We start from the raw sequence: 17,777 nt of genomic DNA, 5'->3' as shown, positions 1-17,777 counted from the left end.
TTTTGTATTCATTGTGAGTAGCCTTGTACAATGATGTTGACCAAAAAGTTCATAATTTTTTGTTTTAAATCGAGCTGCGTATTTGAAAAATGCCGAGGAATATTATTTCGAAAAAATAATAAGATTGTTTTTGGTCTCTACGACTTATTTTAAGGAAGAGAGCGCAGGCGGCTGGATCAGATTGTGTTTTTTAAGACCCTTGGTTTGGTCATCGTATTTTGTAGCGAAACCGAAAAATTCGCCGTTTACAAGATCGCAACTTACTCAAAAAAGGTTGTGAATTTTAAGAGTTTCGCACGGCGAAAATGAACTTTCTTTGATTAACTGTGAATAATCAAAATTGAAGAAAAGGTACTTTGTCCACTGGTCCATTAGGAAAGCGTAAAACATGGATGGATGGAGCATTGATGACCAACTAAATCTTATCTGAGAAGGAATTTTAAGTTTGAAACCCTTTTTCCATTCTTAAATGATCCAAATCCGCCAACAAGTTTAAAAAACTAATTACAAAAATGCGTATCTCCTGATGAAGTGTCGATTCGTGGTGCCAAAAACGCGAATCTCGGCATTTCTACCGTATTTTCCAACAGTTCGAGAAATTATTGAAACTGCTGATGGAGTTTGAAGCAACATCTTATTCTTGCTATCAAGAATTATTACCCTACTACCGCCAATAAAGAGGAATACAGACAGTATTTACTCTCCTGGAAAATCGTTCCTTCCGAGATTCGCACGTCTGCACTTTCACCATCGATAATGTGCCTTAGTATTGTTTAATTAACATTTGCACAGGCAGTGATTGTGATTGTTCCGTCAGTAATTTTTTTTCTCATTAATTTCTTCACAAACATTCTCAAGTATATAGGTATGTTGCCAGGCCCGCCACATCCCATCTCGGGCCCTGGTACCAGTTTTAAGGTCCGGGCCCCAAGCACGGAGGGGGCAGCCGAGGGGCAGCCCTCGTGAAATTTTAGAATTTATACGACTAATCGGACGCATTTTGAAGCTTCCATAAAGAATTTTTCCATCAATTTCTGCGGAATAACTATGTTTTTTCTTCTACTTTCAGCACAAAATTCGCACGCTGGCCTTTTCAATTTCCGTTAACATTTTTGCTGTCATGAATGCGCTTATGTGCGCTTCAGCTAGAATTGTATTTAGCAAATGGGTAGTTTTTCTACGAGGATTATAATTAAACAAGTGGTTAGAAATGAAAACAAAATACTATAAACTATGCAAAACGATAATTCAGTTATAGGAACTTGGCTGTTTTGAAAACGCCTTCAAATGCGGCGTGATACCTCACGCATTCCGGAGAGTTCAAATAGTTGTATCATTCCGCCTTAGAAATGCGACGGAAGAATGCAATTGAAATAGCCTTCATACACGCTGGCCTTTTCTATTTCCGTTAACATTTTTGCAGTCATGAATGCGCTTATGTGCGCTTCAGCTAGAATTGTATTTAGAAAATGGGTGGTTTTTATAGGAGGATTATAATTAAACGAGTGGTTAGAAATGAAAACAAAATACTATAAACTATGCAAAACTGCAAAACGATAATTCAGTTATCGGAACTTGGCTGTTTTGAAAACGCCTTCAAATGCGGCGTGATACCTCACGCATTCCGGAGAGTTCAAACAGTTGTATCATTGCGCCGTAAGAAAGTGACGGAAGATTGCAATTGAAAATAATAGCCTTCATGCACGCTGGCCTTTTCGATTTCAGTTAACATTTTTGCAGTCATGAATGCGCTTTAGTGCGCTTCAGCTAGAATTGTATTTAGCAAATGGGTGGTTTTTATAGGAGGATTATAATGAAACAAGTGGTTAGAATTGGAAACAAAATAATATGAAGTATGCAAAACGATTATTCCGGTAACGGAACTTGGCTGTTTTGAAAACGCCTTCAAATGCGGCGTGATATTCATTTTGTGGTCTCGAAGTCTCCTTGATGATAATTTCTCACATTTTCTTTTTATGGAGTAATGTAGGGCCACAAAATTAAACGACTTTATCAGGTAGAGGCGTGTCTGAGCAATTTAAGTTATTGTTTTCCAACAAAATATGTGAGCATGGATGTACAAATAATTAATTGAAAATTCGATTGTCTTCCCATCATAGCGTTGAGAGTATCGCAGTAATCAGTCCACATTGGCCAAGGTAGGGGACACAGCGGATGAAATTGTTGGGGTCCTTTGGATAACCTTGTTGCATACATCGTGAATTGAAGGCGTTTTGACTTCTTACTTCAGCTCCATTAAACGCTAAGCACAATAGTTACAACTAAATTGTAGGCAATATGCTGTAGCATACAATGGATCAGGTTAAAATGCGCATTTCTTAATATAAATTAATATGGCGACGTTTAAAAATCTCTGATTTTATTTCATTAGATATTTATTTATTTGAAAGAAAAACTAACCAAATAATCAAGTAATGGAGGAATGAAATAGATCATTTGATGAGAGGAAGAAAGATATTAGTAATAGGAAAGCAATGGGGTGAAAAAGCCCATCATCGTATTTCCGGTGGGGGCTGGGGGAGGGGATCAAACTTATGAGGTTGCATGTCGATGGTGAGACTACCAGAATACGTATCTCGGTTTTCGAAGTTGTGGACTTCCTGTCATGCTTTATTTTTTACATGGAAAACCATTCAACGTCAATTTTTGAAAACTTCAACGCTCCTTGCGACAAAAACTGAGTGAAAACTTCAAGGAATGAAATCGATTTGTTCTCCGTCAAAAAAATAAAATGGGAGCAGAGATTTTGAAACACCGCAAAGGAGATACGTGGTATGGTAGTTTCACTGTCAATGTATGATATAAGTATTTTACTACATAACCACTCATCTGAAAAGTTAGGAGACCTATACGATACGATTCAGCGAGCCATGGGTTCATCGGCGTATCCAGAAAATTGGCAACATTGTCTTTTCTCAATTTGAACCAATGGAAATGTATCGATTCTTGGAGGAACCAGGTGCTCCGACAAGAATCGATTATTTAGCATAGATTCAAATGGAGGCAATCCGGTGGTGCCAAATTGCTGGATTCGCCTCTGCGGGTTAAAAAACCAATGAAGCGCACAATGCTCCGACACGAATGGCGGGCGATAGCGTTAGCCAACGGCTAGCGCACAATGTAAAACGAAAGAGCATGTGTAATTTTCATATTTTTTTCTAACTGCACATTATAATCACTCGGTGTGAACAATCTTGATCGGCGCGGGTCGACCACGCTAACGGCGGCGCACTGTGGTACGGTATTTAGATTAAGTCGAACAGAAGTCGCCGAATATTTCAAATCCAGAACAATGCCATATTTCTTGATTCAGTGGTTATCAGTCTTTAACGAATTTGAGACGTAAACGTCTTAAAGACTCGATCGAGGATTCACAACTTGGATTGCATTTAGAAACAAAGAACCAGCGCGATTGAAGTGTTGTAGAAATGTTGCTTCCTCATAATTATCTTAAATATCTTCTAGATATGGCAAATAGTTTTTTCTTCCCACCAAAAAATTGGTGATTTTAAAGCAAAATGATTGTGTAATTGAAGCCTTGTACCCTAACTGTTGTACACATATTCAGTATTTTTAAAATAAAAGAGTTGCACGATTTTGAAAGCACTGTAATTGAATCAGTGAGAACGAAAACACACCAACTCGAAAAAATGACATTATTCAAGACACATAAAAAACTGCACGGTAGGTGAAGAAGTTAGTCTGAGAAACATATTTTTGGTCCCGAAAGACAAGTACTTTAGGACACTTTAAAGGTCCGAGTTAGAATAGATGCGCCAATGGCCTTTATGAAAATTGGCTGTCTTAAATGAAAATCGAGCATTTTCAAGATACCTAGTTGGTGTGTTTTCATTCTCCTTGCTTCAATTGCGCTGGTCCCTTTTTGCTATGTACGATCCACTTATCGTAAAATGTTGGAAACGTTGACTGGTTTGAAATAATTAGTCGTTCTAATGTATTTAAAATTTATTGTACACTCAAGGTTTTTATAGACTCCATTTTTAATTTCTGTTTTATTTTTTTTCTACTGACTGAAATTCACGGAGTTTATCAATTGTTTTTTTTTGGCGAAAAATTCTCGATGGAGAAGACTACGTGTTGTCATTAAAACGTTAAGAATACCGCAGTGTAAAGAAATCAGTGCGCATAGCCGCAGCAAGCGACATTTAGGTTAAGGCGCAGATACAACTATTCGTACTTTATGGATATCCATGTTGTATACACGGCGAGTTGAAGGCGTTTTGACTTTTTACCCCATCTCCATCATACGTTTAGCGCGCAGTTAGAAATGAGTTGCAGGCAATATGAAGCGGCAATCAATGGCTCATTGGATAGCTCCATTGCGACGTTTAAAAATCTATTACGTTCTTTCATTTATTGTTTTAAAAGAACAATTAAATAAATACTCTTTTTGATAATTTTTTGCAAACATCATTAAACGAGTTTCAGTGCCGCTTTGTTTTCTGTTTAAGAAATAAAGTGCCAGAGAAAATTAGGCACTTTATAATGTAGTGATTCTAGTTAAGTTCACATCGACGGTGAAATTGAAAAAAACCCGTATCTCGTTTGCGGTGTTTCAAAATCTCCGCTGCTATTTTATTTTATCTAACGAGAACAAGCTAACACTACTGCTTGAAATTTTTGCGAGAGAATTTTATCATTATTATATAGAGAGAAAAAATCAGTGATGTTCTAAAGAAAATTACTGAACATGTTTCATAATTAAAAATAAATCATGACAAGAAGCCCTGAAGCGTCACAAACCGAGATGCGCATTTTTTCGGTTTCACCAGCGATATACCTGAGGATAGGGTTCGCAACGAACACCTTAATAATCGATTCTTTACCATACCTTCAAATAGAGAAATATCGATAATATATCATTCACGCCTCGCCACTGTACTGCCGTGCTAAGGAAAAACGTCGTGTAAAGAAATCAGTGCGCATAGCCGCAGCAAGCGACATTTGGGTCAAGGCGCAGATACAACTATTCGCACACTATGGATGTCCATGTTGCATACACGGTGAGTTGAAGGCGTTTTGACTTTTTACCCCAGCTCCATCATACGTTTAGCACGCAGTTAGAAATGAGTTGCAGGCAATATGTAGGGGCTTATCAATAGCTTATTGGATAGCTCCATTGCGACGTTCGCAACGAACACCTTAATAATCGATTCTTTATCATAGCTTCAAATGGAGAAATATCGATAATCAATCATTCACGCCTCGTCTCTCTACTGCCGTGCTAAGGAAAAACGCCGTATGAACATTCGAGAGTCGCCAAATTTCCTTCGATAAAATGTTCATTTTTGAGGAAAGCTCTGAATATTTTTCCTTTAAATTTTCAGAATTTTTAGATCAAATTACAAACAAAATTATCTGAGAAATTTATAGACAACACTGGAAAAAAACACATTGGATCTAGAGTCCAGACTCTTAAAAACATCGACAAGAAAAAATACTCTCGATTCAATCAGATTTAGCTTAAATCAAGAACCAAGCCTCTTAATTTGAGCGGATTTCCTTTTGATTTAAGCTTATAAATCTGATCGAATCAAGAGTCCTTTTTCTTGTCAATGTTTTCAAGAGTCTGGACTCTAGATCCAATGTGTTTTTATTTCCAGTGAAATATTTTAAAAAAATTCCTGAAAATTGGTGATTTATCAGGGGAAATTTAGCAACGCCTGAAGACTCATCGGCGTTTCTCCTCGGCACGGCTAGAGTACCTATATAGCGAGAGTATGGACAGATCGCTTCATGAGGGCTTAGGGCCCAAAAGTGCAGCCACCCTTCTAACCAACTTCTAACGCACAAAATTTCATGCCAGTCTGCAGATTCCAATTCTAACCAATATAGCCAAGAATGCACAGAAATGAGCGTTCCTCGCGAAATTGAGTAAATTTATGCAAAAACTGAGTCAAACACGTGCTTAATAAACGACGGTTCGTAACAATAGTATTAGTAAATCGCTCTGGATACTTGAAATTCATAGGTTGGCTGCATTTCTGGGCCCTAACTTTATTCGCGCAGACATATCGGTGAAGTCCTGATGGATTTTCGGAGTTCCACATCTGTCCATACTCTCGCTGCACAGGCACTCTAGGCACGGCAGTGTAGACTTTTGTCGCGGTGAATCCGGCGCGCGACCCACAGCGCGGCGAGCGTATTTTGAGGATTTGTTCAAGGATCCGATTCGTAGGAAACCAATAGGAGCAAATATGACTAACTCCAGACTGCTTATAGGAGAACGGAGCCTTGATGCAGTTTCCGTCGGCTGATATTTCAGGTTCACGATCATCAGCGCGGTTTCGTGGGAGCCGCGACGGCGAGTCCACTCACCAGTCGCTCAAACCAGTCTCGCGCCCTGGCCAGCCCCTCGTCCGTCGACCGCGTCCGTCGCCTCCGAGTCCGCGTCCTAGTGTTTCCCAGCTCCCTCTTCGTGCTTGCGCTTTTCGCCCCATCCCGAACCCTCGCCTACCATGGGATTCTGAGACATTCCGAACCGCGCGGAACCCAGGAACCCATACTTCTGTGCTACGCAGGAACCCATACGTCTGTGCTACCCGGTGATCATGTCCGCGATGAAGTGCTCTCCCGCCACTCGGAATTAAGCTCCTCTATTTTGAGACTCTATTTTTAACTTCCGCCAATCATCGGAAATTCTGCGGGGAAGGTAAGATTTCCAAAAAGTCAGTTTGGCTCATCCAACGTTCTCCGCATGACGCGGGTGCGTTTTTTTCACCAATGTTTTGGCGAACATCAATGCCCCGGAGCAAAAAGGTACCTAATTCACATTTGGATTGGATTGCATTTTGAAAAAAGGAACCAGGAGCATTGCGATGTTGCCAAGATTGTGCAACTTCTTTTGTCTTGGAAGAAAAATCTGATTATCCACTAACAGTTTCTATTACTAACTAAAAACTGTAAATTTAAGACAAAATTACAATGTAGATTTCATATTTTGTCATGGTTTCAGTAATTTAATTGCAAAGGATGAAAATGCACAATCTCAGCATCATCGCAATTCTTCTGGTTCCTTTTTGCAAAATGCAATCCAATTACATTTTGCAATAAAGAGCCACTATCCCTGGCTCCTTCTGTAGAAGCACCTTTCGGCATTGAGAAATCAATGGCATATATGTTATTTCTAAAATGAGTCAAAAATAGTTCCTCATTACTGCAAAATGTGATCCATCTCGTCGTTCCCCTCACAAGAACGTAATTACATTTCAATGTTGCCAAATTTCCCCTCGCAAATTGAATTCTCTCAAGGTGAATCTTAGGCATGTTTTGCTGAAATTTTCACTGATTTTTTTTCCGATTGCCTGCAAAAACCAGGGAAATTTTGGGAAAAAATTGCACAGGTACGTTTTTGAAAAAAATTGAATTTTGGGGTCAATGTTGCAACCTCCGGTGGTATTTTGGAAAACTCCGATAGCGGGTCCGTGAGTGTGTGGAAAATTGGGCAGCCCTATTTTATACCAGTTGCTAAATACTGAGTTTTAAAAATTGCGATTTGCATCACTGGAATGAATGGGGCCGACGCGCGGGTTTCCCCCATATCTTGGAATGACTGGAATGGAGTTAGGTACTTTTGACTCTGGGGCACTGGTATTATAGATAAAATGATTTTTTTTTCAACAATGCAAATGCTCATACTTAGTTGAACCATCGGAACAAAAAAACCGTGATCCTAAGACGTTTTAAGAAGGTTTCAACCGTTTTTCTGAGCCCGATGTCATCATTTAATTTTTATGATCTAAGTGTTTTGATATACTTCCGGTTGATGAGATTGCCATCATGGGCGGATCCAGCAAATTGGCAACATTGTTTTTCTCCATTTAGACCCATGGAAATATATCGATTCTTGGAGGGGCCAGGTGCTCCGACAAGAATCGATTATTTAACATAGGTTTAAATGGCGGGAATCCGGTGTTGCCAAATTGTTGGATCCGCCTCTGGTCATAACCACCTAGACAGCCCTAGGCATATTTTTTTGTTCAGTTTTGTTTACCCTCGCCTTTCCATTGACTTACGTTGAGTTTCCTGCTTAATTTTACGAGGTGACTTTGCTTCCGTAAATCTGTAAGAGGAGGTATCATTTTTTAAAAAAAAATGTTCGGTATATATAGCGCACAGGAACATGTAGGGACTTAAGGGTTATTTTTTGTTAAAAAGCTCTGGGTCTTTGTTGGTCTGCTTGTTGAATCCCCCGGTGTGAAATTAAGCTAACAGTGAGTAATTGAACACTGAACAAGTGTATCCACGCAGCACAACAACGTTTCAAAATCTCTGCATTGGAACGAGAAAAAGGTCTTACAATGAGGGCATTGCGTGGAATTCATGAAAATATTTTGTAATTTTTACATCGCTCGGAAAACAGGAGGGAAATTTCAGAGAACGCTCACATTTGATGCATTGTCTCTAAAAAAATTAGCCCGGCAAAATTTGAAGATTTTTTTATGCGTCGAAACGTTGAAAAATGTCCTTAAAACATTGATAATGTCTCTCATAACGGTGAAGCAATCGTTTTTCCTCCTTTAAATTTTTTTAAGCACGGGTATCCTTCAAACCACCTGAAAAAATCACTTAAATTTGAAACAAAATATGAGATTTGTCTATTCTCGACATTAAAAAGTATTCTTTTACTATTCATGTTCCCGATTTTTTGATCATGAATTGTGTACGAAAATGAAGAGTTCTGTAGGTATACGTTGTTTAACTCATTCAAGGATGCTAACACGAGGAGATATTCTTCTTCTTGATACAATTTTTTACAGTTGTGTCGGAATGAATAAAATGAAAGAGAAAACAAAGGATACAATTATTTTCCATTAGGTATAGAATTGAATTTTCGCCTAGTCATCTTAAGCAATTATTCAAAGGGGACCGTTGGTGAGTTCGAAGGGCGTAAGGTTGAAGAGTTGATGTACTCTAACAATCTTGGCTGTTTGTCGGTGAAATATGTTCAGAATGACAGGTGTGTAAACCAATAAAAATCAAGCCGTGGATGAGATTCAGATGCATTTAATTCAGGCAGTTAATTCAAACATTTCATTCATAATTCATATCGTTCAATCATTTACCGCATTTTGCGTCCTACAATTTTTCCCTTTATGTGCGCTGTTGCCATTTTGTGGTATATTTTTTGATATCTTTCGTATAGAATCGATGTTAAAGAAATAAATTTTTCGTGTAATATTAGGCAAATGCTTCAACACTTGTAACTTGTGCCCGAAAAATAATCTCTAATTCAAATATTCTTAAACTATTTTTTGCGAGGCATCGAAAAAAAAGTGTATTATTTTATTAACAAGGCCCTGTATTTTGACCAAATCCTCTATTTGTGGACATTCTAAATCTAAATTGCACTATCCCAATCCTACGAAAATGGGAGAGTATGGATTGAAAGTGATTAATCGCTGCAGATAGTGAACAATTGGACGTGTTTATGATAAAAAGAACTATGTGCATAGGGTTTGCGTAGTTCTTTTTAGCATAAATAAGTCCAATTATACATCATGTAGAGTGCAATAACATTAATAATGCACGCTTAAGTAACGATTTTTACGAGTCACCCTGTGCAAAGCGCGATAAGTTGTTTGGTTCAACTTTTCATCTTATCAAATAAAGTATAAGAGGCAGTCCGCAACGCTGCAAACTGAGATATATGCATTTTTGCAGTTCCACCGAATTCCAAATGGCACAGTGTCAGTAAAAGGTGGGATAGGACTGCTAGCACATGTTGCATATAGACTACAGTTTGCAATAAGGAACCTTTATTCATGCAAGTCCCTAAAAGCACCTACTTGCGTAGGAAACCGAAAGACACATACGCTGTTTCTGAAAGGAGCTGTGACGCGGTTTCGAAATGGGAACTGCGCGACGAGCGTGGCGGGAAGCCGGAAACGGGTGGCATCTGAACGAAAAAAACCCAAGGCCCCATTAAATTCCAAAGCCACTTAGATGAGTTTAATCCGCCCATAGATATGCCATCCCGTTCGTCTAATGCGGTTCCCGCATCCCGCTCAAGCCTCGTTTACCAAAAAGCACCTATCTGCATGTGAAAAGAAAAGGCACTACGTTCAATTTCCTCAATGATGCATCCGCTGAGTGTATATGCTCTTCTTAAGAAGGCTAGACAGACGTGTTTATGGTGAAGGGAACTATGTGCAGATGAATTTGATTGATATTAACTGCGAGGTACGCCAGTGCAGGGTGGCATGAAATGTAAGAAAGAAGTGGAAGATTGGACATTTCAGTGAAATATTTCATGAAATTTCAAGATGCTGTGAAATATACCATATTTTTCAGGGGCTAGAGTATGCAACCCGCACTCAAATACATAAAAATAGAAGAGCGTCACAATTTTTACATTTTGCGAACATGGAAAGGAACCGGTATCTTTCAATATCTTTCATAAATTTCTGAAATTTCATGAAGTATTTCACGTGAAACTTCAAGATTTTATTTTTCATGAAATTTTGCCACCCTGCGCCAGTGGCATGGCGCGAACGATCGATTATCAATATTTCCTTATTTAAAGCTATGGAAAAGAATCGATTATAAAAGTGTTCGTTGCGAACACCCTGTTTATCGATCTTTTCTCTTAAGTTTAAACGGCAAATCAATCAATATATCGCAAAGCACGCCACGCCATCGACGCAAATCCTTCGTAAATAGTTTCTTTTAATGTAATTCATTTGCACATGGGACCATTTAGCATAAATACGTCCAATTGTTGGTATGTATCGTCTGCCTGATGATTTTAAATGATACTTAGTGCCGGAGAAAATTTCCCTCAAAACTTCAAAAAAAATTGATGGATGAGATCAGGGATGAAAAGGTTTGAAAGATCGGGCGTTTTACTTCATTCCTCCGAAACTTACTGTTTCATTATTTATCTCGCGTGACTTGCTCAGTTATGAGGGAAAGGAAGGAAGGGGTGTGAGAAGCGACGGACAAATCCGTCAGCATACCAAGTGAAATTTTTTTCTGGTTAAAAGTAAACAGGGCAAAGGACCTTTAATTTTTCTTCGCCTACTGTGCCAGAATTTTGTTTTTTCTCTTTCGTTTTCAATCCGTGCGGGACCTCCAGTTGGCCCCATCGGTATTAATTTTATATTCCCCAATCATTTCTAAATTTAGGACGCACCTTAACGTGCCAGTCTTGACCTGGTTGATCTTTCCTCGTTCTGACGTGCCGTCGAAATATCGAGGTAAATTCGAAAAGAAATTGTAGAGTTTAACGCTCTTTCAGCTCAACGTATTTCAAATTTATTTTTTTTGGGGGGGGGGGGGTAGCGAAGAGGTACGTTTGCGTCTTTTCTAGGAGGCCGGTGATACAATTCTAGTAGCTTCTGATGGGCAAAGAAACAACATATTTTTCAACCATCCAGAGATCAGGTCCAATCACGTGATTTTCATCGCAGTTTTATGATCTATCCCGGTTCACTGCCATTTTCCTTGGGTCTCTGTAATCTAAACATCTAGCACGTGCTCAAAAACACATTTACACACATTCTTGAAGAAAATGAAGTAAAACCTGTAATAGAGCACAAAAAATTGAAGGTATTTGTCAGTCCAGCTGCTGTTAGACTCAAATATGTAACAGGTGCAACTCCTAAGAAGCAGTAATAAATGCCATAACCGAGAGACTTTAACGCAAGGGTAGAAACGCAAACTTATGGAGATGGATATTTTATAAGCGGAGAAATTTTTAAAAGGAATATTAATGACACCTAGTCCATTTTTACATGCAAACATCTTAACTCTAAATGTAATCTCTTACAATTATAAAAACAATTCTTATGCAAACAATGATTTTTTGCGAAAAAAGAGTAAACGTAATTTTTCAAATCTTTACAAAATATTCAGTATAGGATGAAGAAAAATCAATAAAAATTCAAACTGACATTCTTCACCGGGGCTCGTTTGCAAATACTAACACTAATGACTGTTTCCCTACTTCACCATCAATTTTCTAGGACTGAACTTATTGTTAGTGGAAAATTTTAAATGATTAAAACGACGCATCGACATAATTTCTGGCACAAATAAAGCGAGACAAGACACGGCTGCTCCGAAAATGTATGCACCGCGCAATATTTAATGAATAATTTCCAGATCACTTCACGATAAAAATGCCCTCCATCTTTGGTTGTGTGTCCCTCGATCAAAAACATTTCAATTATGATCGCGGGCGATAAACTTCGATTATTTTTTTCTTTCTAGTGTACGCCTGTGTTTGATCTTCTGAGGGCGTGGGCCTTGAACCCGACGTGAATTTTGTGTGAGCTCACCAGTTCACACTCGATGGACTAAATTTACTCATACCCTTTAATTATGCTCTAAAATAGTATGTATAAAATATTTCGAATGAAAGAGGCATAGGTTGGCTTGTTGCATCGTGGCGATGACCGATTGTAAAAATAAATAATAAAAAAGTCTCTCTCCGAGACTTTAAATTTTAATGACCTTGGTCTAGTAGTTCCTTGTCGAGGCGTGTGCTAATTTCGTTGTTGACATTGATCGTGTGGTCACGCTTAAAATTTGGCTATTATGATATGACTTGTAACGTATCATTTTCTTCTTCTTCTCCATAGCCAGTTGCGAATTTACTACTAGTTAAATTTAACAATCATAGATACTCCATTGTAGGCAAAAATTGCGCTAGTTCTCAGAACATAAAATTTACACGTGATCGTCGAAGGGGGCAGGAGACCTTGCAGTCTGCGAAGGCTAAATTTTCATTGGAGCAATTTTTGTCAAGTTGGGTCGAAAAATCGGATTTGGAGATTTCGTAGGAAAACTTTCTTTTGCCATAGAGAATAAGTGACCAAACACTGGAAAAAACACATTGGATCTAGAGTCCAGACTCTTAAAAACATCGACAAGAAAAAATACTCTTGATTCAATCGGATTTTTGCTTAAATCAAGCACCAATCCTCTTAATTTGAGCGGATTCCCTTTTGATTTAAGCAAAAATCTGATTGAATCAAGATTACTTTTTCTTGTCAATGTTTTCAAGAGTCTGGACTCAAGAACTAAGCGGCTTTTTTTCCAGTGATGCTAAATAATTTCAACCAAAATCCTCATATTTGTGTGTTTGTATAATGTGTTTTTTTTTCCAGTGTTTGATTTATGTTTTCCACTCCCATGCGCAATGGAATCGATAATTTCCACAGTTTTATTTGTCCGTGGGTATTTCTAGCAAGATTTTGATCACTGCATCATTAATTCTCCAACTTATTGATGAAACGACTTGACAATATCACCAGGCGACTTCCAAATATCGGCGCCTCGAGTTAAATATAAGCAACACTCATCATCAAATTTCACATTAGACTCTACTTAAATCGGTTCGTGCGAAAACGTCTGATGTCCATTACAGTGCTTCAGAATTAGAGTGGACATTTACGTTGTAACTTATAGACACAATATGATTTAAAACGTTAGGGATGTAAAATAATTTTATACAAAATCCCATAAGTATAATTAAACGTTTACTAAAGTGATCGATATTATTCATCAGTGTCATGGGGCAAAAGAAACCACTGCCACTATGAAACCCTGTATTGGACAACGGACGGTTTCGCACAAGCCGCTTTAATCACTGTTATACTGTCATAACTGTTATCGTTACTCATGATGTCCATTTAATTCAATTTTAATAGATTATTCCTCGAAAAAAAGAGGAAGAAAGACTTGGGAGAAAAACTGTGATTTTGGTGTCTCATGAAAAAACACTGTCAAGTGTTTAAAATTGCTAAAATATTATGTTGTGTAGCTCTTGGAGACCCAGGGTGGGCCTGTCTCCTCTCCCTGCATTCGAAATGATAGCAGCCGGCCCTCTCCCCCAAGAAAATTTAGAAAATAAAATAGGTACAACCATGGAACCGGTACATTTCCGTAATTCGTCGAACAGTGTGATAAGAAAAAGAAGAAGTTTTACGATTTTTTTTTACGAGGATTGAACCCTAAGTTTGCATGCAGCCAAATTTTGCGCAAGAGTAGACTCAAGATGCATCTATGTTAAATGCATCCATAGCAAATGCATCCATGACTGTCAATTCTCAAAAAAATTTCCGGGGATAACCTTCTAAAACCCCTGCATATTTTAGGGATACCAAGGCCCCTATTGGCAAAATGGAGGCCAGACCATCCCTAGAAAATCTCTCCAGTGACGCGCATATGCTTCATGAGATCAATTTAATGATCCGTCACAAAGGAGCACTAATTGTAATGACTGAAAAACTTATGGGCACTAGCCATAAATTACTTTTATGACAGTTTAGGGGTGTAATCTATAAATTCACGAATAAAGCTCCTCCACGCTTATGCATGAAGTTTTTGTCGATGAACGAGTGATGCTAGTACATACATCGCTATGGTCGATAAAAGTTTGACGCATACTTATATCAGAAACCAAAAATGATTCGCCGCATGACTCTTCTATGAGCGAAGTAAACCCTACTTATGGAAATCACGCGAAAACAAGAAATTCTCGTTCACCCACATCAATGTCATAAACTATCCGACCCTTTCGGCATAGATTCCATTAACGCAAAATAATATTTCGAGCGTCAATGCGTCATTTCCGACCTGTTTGTGGGAATTATCCAGGGTTGCAACAGAGTCGACAGACGACATTTATCGAATGTACTTCAGAGGAAGAGGAATTTATCACTAAAAGTTGGCACATATTCGGACCGCTCTCATACGGATAACTTTGTGATCAGGAACCTTAACACAGCCGTTCGAGAATGCTAGTATGCCGTGACGTGCGACGAAATACGTTGATTTCACGTCGAGTCAAATTCTGCCGTGCTAAGGAAAAACGCCGTATGAACATTCAAGAGCTGCCAAATTTCCTTCGATAAAATGTTTATTTTCGAGGAAAATTATGAATTTTTTCCCTTTAAATTTTCAGAATCTTTCACTGAAAAAAAAATCTCAGTGTATTTAATAAGAAAAGGGTAAAATTACCAAGATTTCAGGGTTCTATTTGATCCCAGTTTTATCTTGGTAAAATTACCATTTATGGAATTGGTAATTTTACCGAGAAATCACGGTAAAATTATTGGACTTTCTCGGTAATTTTACTGGACCTTGGTAAAAACGCCAATATTTTTTATCGACTGTGGTAGAATTACCGAGATAAAATGGCAAAGTTACCGGGAATTAAGTACCACTAAAAGTGGTATTCTTATCTGAAAAAAAAACCAGTAAAAATACCAGTTTTTAGGTAAGCTTACCAGTCTGTCTTGGTAAAAGTACCAATAATTGGTAAAAAAAAATGAGATGGTAAAGGTACTAACGGACCTTGGTAAAAACGCCGAGAATTTTTTTTCATTGTATAGGTGAAACAGGTGTTTTAGGTGCTTCAGGTGTTGCGAGCAAAATTACCTGAAAAACTGGGAGGGAAATATTCATCAGTTTACCGGGAATTCGCATTTTATCAAAGGAAATTAGGCAACGCCTTGAAGTTGATGCGGCGTTTTTCCTTAGCACGGCAGAATTGTCCATTAAACACTTTGATTTGGCAACAATGCGCGGTGCAGTCCAGTTCATGAGCAGGAGGTAAACGCACCCGGATCATGGTCCAGCTCCAGGTGGAAACTGGTCGCAATCATTGAATTCCAGTCGATGGCCGATTTGCTGATTTTTCCTCGTCTACTTGGGCGTATTTATGCTGAAAAGAGTTATGTATGAATCAATAACATAAGATGGAACTATGAGGCATGCAAATCCGATGCATGTAGCTTCTTTTGGCGCAATCTATTTGAGCTTAGATCCTTTCAGCAAAAATGAGTTCATGCAAACAAAGTTGGCTCATATTGGCGGGAGATGTTGTATCGTTCCACTTGCTTTTTGCTTTGTTGAGAGAGGCATTTTTCACAAAACAAATTGAGCGGTTGGGCAGAAAAATGATGTCGTAAAAATATGTGAATCATCTTGTTTTTATTAGAAAGGTTGGTTGACACTTAGCATAAAAGAACTTGCCTTTATAGCAAAGTAGGGACTGGTTTTTTGAAAGCTGCTCGCAGAGTTGCGGTGATTTTAATATTCTATATCACGGATTTTTCTGCGAAGAACTTTCAACTTAAATGAACCGCAAATTTTTTGTTCATTTCTAATAGATAAAAAAACGAAAATTCCTCGGAAATCATTATTTTTGTGGTATTTCATATAAAATTGTTCTTCTTTGCTAACTACAAAAAAGTCATTTTCTTTTTAACGAAGGAGACGAGAGACGATTTCCTTAAGACTTGAGACAAGTGGCATTTAATCACAGGTAGAAATAAGCATAAACCAACTGGATTATCCGTATTGGTGTAAAGGCTTTTGCAGCGTCGAGACCTTTGTCAGCCTTCAACCGTCATAACAGTTTAATGCGTGCACAACGTCAAGGCAGTTCCCTGAAGCCTAGGGATTTTTTAGAATGTCTGGGAAATTAAGCATTTATATTCTGCCGCGCTAAGGAAAATCACCAGACTTTGCCAAATTTTCTCTCCTAAAATAGAAATTCTCTGGAAAATTGGCAATCTTTGTGCTTGAACATTTTTACAGATTTTTCTTCGATTTTTCATCTAGTGCATCGGAAAATTTCAAAGAAAGATCCTACTATCTTTCTCTGAATATATATTTTATGGGAGAAAATTTGACAGCATCGAAAAGTTCACACGACTATTTTCCTCAGCATGACAGTATTGTCGAGTAAGTTCGTTTTAGTTACTCAAAAATTGGACCGGGGAGGGAGGGCTTTACGGTTTAGTTTGCACTTGATGTCAATAACGTGATAGATTTGCGAAATTTGGAAGGACTCGTCCGCAGCATGGCATTTCAACAAGCATACCTTTTGCTCTTTTTGGTCTGAAGAAAACTCGGAGCGGTTGAAAATATTCTCTATCAACATTTTGCGCATGAATAATAATACAGCCCGACTCCTATTTAAATTGAAACGCGGTTTGTTTATCCGAGTTGAATCTATGACATTTCAAAGCGGACTTAAAATTTCGGATCGTTTTCAGTTCTAATACCGTATTTTCCTGCTAGGTTCCTCCCGAACGTAGCATTTATGATTTTTGAATGATTTATGATTTCTCTCTCGGAATCCGTTGTGCTTCGCGCGCCGATCTCTACCAAGACTCTTCCTTTCCACCTTGTATAGTTCAATTTATTTACTTTGAATCCTGATACATAATTTGAAATTTTTCTGAGGGACGAGGGAGGGAGTTTTTGTATCTCATCGGCTTCGCTCGAAACCTGCTTTAGGAGGTAGTATATGCCACCTGATTTCTTATTTGAAAACTGAGTTACCTTGGTTTAAATTTATCTCTTACTTTTCGGTCAAATGCCTGTCCAACAATTTTTAATGAAAAATCTACGAATATTGTAAACAGCTACCTAGCATGGTGATGATATACAGTGTAGAAAAGGGTTCTGTGGTGTCTGTCCTTACCTAGAAAAATGGTCCAGTCAAATAATGCGAACAGGACCGCCAAGAGTCGACCAGACATCTCTTTAGAGTGACAGGTTGTTTTTTTTAGAAATGTCGGAAATACTGTTTGAAACAAGAAGATTTCCTGTTGTTGCAACGCGAAATTCCTGTTACGGCTTATCTAACAGGACTTCTTATTGATCTAACATGAAATTTTCTTCGTTCACAGAAAAAGGGACGTCCTTGATTAGTATACCGATTTTAAACGATCAATAAAATGAGCCTCATGTGTGAGAGAGATATGCATCGTGCA

General features: G+C 38.2%; 1 protein-coding gene across 1 annotated transcript in view; it reads left to right on the top strand.

Moving 5' to 3' along the window:
- The first annotated feature begins 6,300 nt into the window (after positions 1–6,300).
- The window catches only part of LOC109039548 (ABC transporter G family member 20), a 49,939-nt gene continuing 38,462 nt past the window's right edge, over positions 6,301–17,777 (top strand). The window contains exon 1 of the mRNA XM_072296053.1: positions 6,301–6,694. The gene's annotated coding sequence lies outside the window, so the exon portion shown is untranslated. The remainder of the gene's footprint in view (positions 6,695–17,777) is intronic.

Source organism: Bemisia tabaci, chromosome 2 (assembly GCF_918797505.1).
Source record: "Bemisia tabaci chromosome 2, PGI_BMITA_v3".
In the NCBI taxonomy this organism is placed as follows: domain Eukaryota; kingdom Metazoa; phylum Arthropoda; class Insecta; order Hemiptera; family Aleyrodidae; genus Bemisia; species Bemisia tabaci.
Note: the sequence above shows the minus strand (reverse complement) of the source record. Positions and strands in the feature narration are given on the sequence as shown.